Below are 6000 nucleotides of genomic sequence, written 5' to 3'. Positions count from 1 at the left end.
AATATCTGCTATGATGTCCCCCAACAAGGCTCTGTCTGACGCGTTGCCCCTATCTAATGGGCCAGTTTTGTCTAGAATGGAGTCTTGCGTTACCTTCCAGTCTCCGCCAATCAAATATTGTGATGCATTAATTTCAAGCAGCAAACGGGATAATTGAAGAAAGAATGTTTTTTTGGTACCCGTAGGGGCATAAACAGACCCTACACAGATGTGAGAGTCTCCAATTTTAAGTTTGGCAAATACATAGCGGCCATTTACATCTGACCATGTTTTAGAAACAGTGACCGGGAGAGATTTGCGAAGGAGGATTGCTACTCCACATTTGCGGAGAGGGCCTGTGTCTGAGGAATCGTCTTGTTGAACACTACTATGGATAACCTTGCCCACCCAGTCTCTGCAAAGTTTATCTGACTCTAGAGCATCCAAATGGGTCTCCTGCAGCAAGGCCACATCTACATGTTTGGTCTGGAGATAGGAGAGTACTTTCTTCCGCTTTATGTAATGGGTGAGGCCATGTACATTCCAAGTGATCGCATTAAGAGAATGTGCCTGTGTCATAGTAGAATAGAGCAAAAATCAGGAGGAAGAAAATAATATAAAGCACAAAACAACGGGGTGAACCAGACAAAGAGAAAAGGGAGAGAAATGACAAAAGGAAGGGGAAACAGAAAGAAAATAAGTGGAAGTAGTACTTCTAATCTAGATGAAATGCATAAAGAAAACAATAAAAAGATAAAGACGAAAGGAGGTAAAATTTAGAAAATAGTACAGTAATAAAGAAACTATAGAATAATAGCGAGTAAAGAACAAGAAACCGTAAAACTGTTACCCGCGGGTCTGTGCGCATTGGAGCGCCGCCGCGGGAAAAGACCCCACAGAAAGAGAGAAGCAATTAAGAAGGCATTAATAATATAGAAGGGAAGCCCGAAAGAGCAATACAAAAGAGAACAGAAGAAGGTAGAGAAAGCCAAATAAAGGTTGAGAAGCAACACAACATAAGAGGAGAAATCTTACAGTAATTAAATGTGAGGTAACCTAAGTGTATAAAACATATCATACACATATATCAAAAGTCTATACCAATATGCATACGAGTAAATAAGATAATACAACTATAATCAAACAATTAGGCGCCGATGCACCCGAGTAACTGCAAAACCAGTTAAGAGTATGCAATAAAATTGTAACATGAAAGGTGAGAAATACAGGGAGAAAAAAGAATAGCATTATAAGGCAGAGATATAGCAGAAGGCAAAGTGAAAAGGAAAAGAGATAAGATAAGAAGCTAGTGAGAAAAGAGGTGAAAAAGAAAAGGCAATCAGATATTATAACAGCGAAAAATGCCAAAAATATAATAATGATTTAACAATATAAAACAAGGCTCGCAAGGACCAAAAGTCTACCATAAGCTGCCAATAGGTCAGGAAGTGATTTTTCCACATGAGGAAGTATTATTCAGTCCGCATCCGAAGGGGTTTTAAGAGGAGAGCGGGACTTGTCCCTTTGTAAGTCTTGTGGGAATGTGGCTGCTGAGACCGATTGTATTGCAGACTTCCTATCTTCTTGTGAGCGATGAAGTCGTTCGAGGTCCCTGCCCCGAGATCTAGGGCTACTAGGAGGGCGCTTGTTACGCTCTGACGTTGAAGTAGAAGATTTAAGGAGTGATTGGGACGGGATTGGCTGTGAGGATGCAGCGAGAACCTCCATATCTTGAGGTTGAAGGCAGTCCAAAAATTGCTGAAGATGTTCTGGATCAAAAAAGTCCTTGGAGACTCCATCTTTGGTAACACGAAAACGTGCAGGTTCAAATAGGCCATATTTGATATCTAGTTGACGTAACTGAGGTCGCATGGAGAGAAAGGCCTTCCGCCGTTCATTGGTTTCTTTTGAGAAATCAGCTGCTATATGAATACGATGGCCTTCAAAAGAGAAGGAACCTTGAAGTCGAGCAGCAGACAGTACTTGTCTAGTTTGGTCATGTCGGAGAAAACAAGCAATGATCGGCCGCGGACGCGCGGCAAGATCACCACGAGGAGGACCAATTCTATGAGCCCGCTGTATCTCCAGAGGTGGGGTAAAAGAAATACCAGTCATCTGAGGAAGTATACGACACAGAAATGCACTAGAACTCTGCCCTTCAATACGCTCTGGAAAACCAAAGAAACGAACATTATCCCTCCTGCTTCTGTCTTCCAAATCGATAAGTTTGCTACGGAAGAATAGGAGGTCTCAATCTTTGTTGGGAAGGGAGTCCAAGTGGTTCTCCACCACCTGAACTCTGGAGTCAAAAGAATCAATCTTCGCATGAAAGCTGGTGAATTCTGCTTTTATTGATTTAGTCTCCTCAGCTAATGATGTAATTGTGAGTTTCATGTCATCTAGTCGGCGACTGACCTCAGATATTTCGTGTAAAATACGCTGCAGAGTTGCCGCCGATGTCTGTCCCCCATTAGAGGTCGAAGCCGAGGATAAAGCGGGAGGAGAGGAGGCAGTACCTTTCGTTGGCATGTTAATGGTCTGCTTAAGAGCTTCGGCAAAGAGAAGTGGTTTAGAAGGCTTATTTCCTTGCCTAGGGGCAGGCATTTGAGGAAAATATTTGACAGAAACTTTGAAAATGCGTGAAGGCGTCTTGCTGGGAGACAATTCTTGTATATAAACATAAAAATACAACAATTCCAGACACTAAAATGTAAGAGTACATCACATGAAGGAGAAAACCCCCTGCTTAGTTATCCCCAAAACCACAAGCAAAGGGTTAAAGCATTGATGAAAAAAGTGTAGCTGTCGCCATGCTCAAAGACGCATAAATAGAGTGAAACAGCATATAAACCACAGTTGTATTTGCAGAATGAACAGGGAGGTCATGAGCCACATCAAAGCAAAGAGTACACAACCTGACTGAAAAGGTTGACTAAAGCACTATGATAACATTAAATTAAGACATGCTATTATATACGTCACCCATGTTGCATTAAAAGAGTCATTTCCAGACATCCCCAGTCGAAGGGGCGAAACTATGAGGCCAGTCATAAGAGGATGAAAAAATTTGAAAAGTTCAGTTTTGAGTGACAGTCGTGGCTTGTTCTTGCAGGAAAAACATTAATTTTGCAGAGAGTGTGGCGCAAAATGACTGACTGAGGTAAATGACAAAGCGCCACAATAAAGTTATAAAAGGAGTTAATCCTACCAGCAGCAGTCCAGCAGCACAACAAGAACCATGACTCCTGTGAGGTAATATTGCTGAGGAGAATAAAGCAGGCAAAATTGAAGGAGGCGCGGCTACATGAGGAGGCAGGTTTTCAGCAGTAAGAGCAAGGGCGGGCCTTCATGAGGAAGGCGCCTGACAGCAGCAGCGAAGGCGCGGCCTCATGAGGAGGCGGGCGCTCGACATCCACAGGAGCCCGACCTCGTAAGGAAGCGGGTGTTCCTCAACAGCAATAAAGGCGCGGCCTCGTGAGGGGGCAGGCGCACTCCATAAGTAGCAGAGGTGCGGCTTCAGGGGTGAGGATGAGGCAGCCGAAGGAAGCACGTCAGGCGGGCTGCGTCAGGTAAGCAGCGCCACACAATCTCGTCAAAATGAGTAACACCAGGAAGACTGCACTGTCACATCCCTGGAACACGCTCAAATCGTGCCCCCCACCTTCCGGCAAGCACAGGGCACGTGAAGAGGACTCCAAAGCAGGTAAGGAGTAAGATATTTCTGTTAAGAGCCCATCCCGCGGCGGAGCTCACTCGTCAGGCGGCCATCTTCCTGCGTGGCCAGACCACGCCCCCCGGCACCTGTGTTTTTAATGGCAAGAAAACTGGCACTGGAGCACTTTGAAACTGTCAGAATCCAAATCCATCTAGAAGTTCAGATAGGGGCAATGAGTGGGGGGACATCTGCAAAGGTGTCCAGCTTTCTACACCCCACCAGTTAAAAACTACAACCTCAAACTTTTTCAAAACACAAAGCTTAGCGAACATGGGGCTCCAGTCACCAGGGACATGGAGAGCTACTTCTCCTAAGTAGCCAGTGTGACCGCTGTATCATGTCCAGCCATGAGGGGTTCAAATGCAGCAGGGACTTGATTACAAGTGTGCATGAGAACCAGCAATGTTCTGGCAACACAGACAGGAGAAAAATGTTCTGTCCAAGGTATGATCCTGAAAAAACAGTGCACTCAAGTGCCCTTTCTTTACTGGCAGAGCAATCAGCTGAATATTTTCTCTTATGTTTGTTTTTGTCTCCCCGCCATGTGCAAAGGCTGATTTCAGAGCGCTACAATTAAAGAACCATGAGCATGCACAGCAATAGCCTCAGGTGATAAAATATGGTAGGACAGGAAAGATTTACATATGTTTATGTGTGGCATCACCCCTGGCTCCAACTAGCATGCACTGTTATGCATTATATCATTGTAGAGGCTGTAAACAGGAAACATTTGAAAAGGGGGCCTCTACACCAGGGCTCAATATAACAGCATTTTTTAAGAAGATAAGCCACTTTGTCCATGAAGTAAGATACACTTGACCACCTCTGAGTTTATTTACCACACTAGAACAAAGGTCACAAATTAACTATTTGCCCACCTGTTCTTTCCTCCTTTCTCACCTCTCCAGAAGCTGTTCTTTAAAGGCGGAGTACCCTATCAACCCATCAAACAACCCAGAATGTAACTATCTCCACAGGGGAGATAACCATTGAGTGTTGACCTATATGATCCCAGACCAAAAGGAATGTGAACTTCTAGGACTACCTGTCTGAATTCTGAGGTGTACACAATTAAGAGGTTTCCCACTCATTTTCAAAATGTGACACACGTTTCTTGATTTTTGTTTTATATGTAGTGTCCTCCATAAAAGCCTGTAAGCCCTGAAGAAGACCTTCATCAAGTAAATGTCAGGCACACCTAGAAGGTTGAAACGCGTTGGCATCAAAGGTTTGTTATGAGTGCACATACACCCTCACAAGGTAATTAAGTGCCAAAGGACAGTAATTAAGAGGCCTCATACATCTCTTACAACTGACTAAAAGTAAGTTACTGTGTCCCACCCACATAGGGCCACCTGTTGTTCTTACAACAACACACCAGGAGGATACTGTTGTATCTCCGCTGTCAAAATATTATTTATGTTGGACACTTTTCTATGTTTATATGAAAGTATTTATGTAATATTTTTGTAAATATACAAACGCATATGTTTTATATTCATGTCTGTTGTTTGACTGTGGAGTCAATTGTCATTATGATATGTATATTTAGTTGAATACACATTGTGGACAGTCTATATGCGCACAAGAAAGAACACCCACCTCTTGTCTATTGTTTTGTGTTTTGATCAATTTAGTATGCATCCAGTATAAGGTTGTAGCACAGATATAGATATGTGGGATATGTGAAAACCCTTTTAAAAATTCAGGTAACATAGGTCTAAAAGAATAAGGCGGGTAACAGTAATGCTGCCTTGGTAATTTCTTAACAAATCCATGTTATGGGGTCCTCTCTTTTATATATTGACTGCTTATGGATCCCACCTCTATCTCCTTAACAGTATGTCTCTCTGTCAGGTTATAAACTTTCTGAAAGTGACATTTTCAGAACTACAACTTAAAATCTGACATTACCATTTAGGAGGAGGTTAAATTATGAGTTATTTGAGGCCAAACTTGACATTCATATCTGCTCCCAAAAAAAAGATAGTACTTATTAAATGTAATAAGTTAATCCAATATTATTCACTGGGAGAGATAGTCCTTACAACAGTGAAAAACGAATTTAGGAGTTTTTGACTACTAGGACATGTAAAACTTAAGAACACGTGTCATGTATTTTAAATGCAATGCACCCTACCCGATGGGCTTGTAATTCCTACCTTAGGGGTGACATATGTATTAAAAAAGGGAAGGTTTAGGACTGGTAAAAGGTTTTGCTTAAGTGGTAGATTTATCAGTTTAAAACCACACTAAAGGCTGCAATAGCAGGTCTGAGACATTTACAGTGCTACTCTAGTGGGAGG

The sequence above is a fragment of the Triturus cristatus genome, chromosome 7 (assembly GCF_964204655.1).
Source record: "Triturus cristatus chromosome 7, aTriCri1.1, whole genome shotgun sequence".
In the NCBI taxonomy this organism is placed as follows: Eukaryota; Metazoa; Chordata; class Amphibia; order Caudata; family Salamandridae; genus Triturus; species Triturus cristatus.
This window is presented reverse-complemented; position numbering follows the sequence as displayed.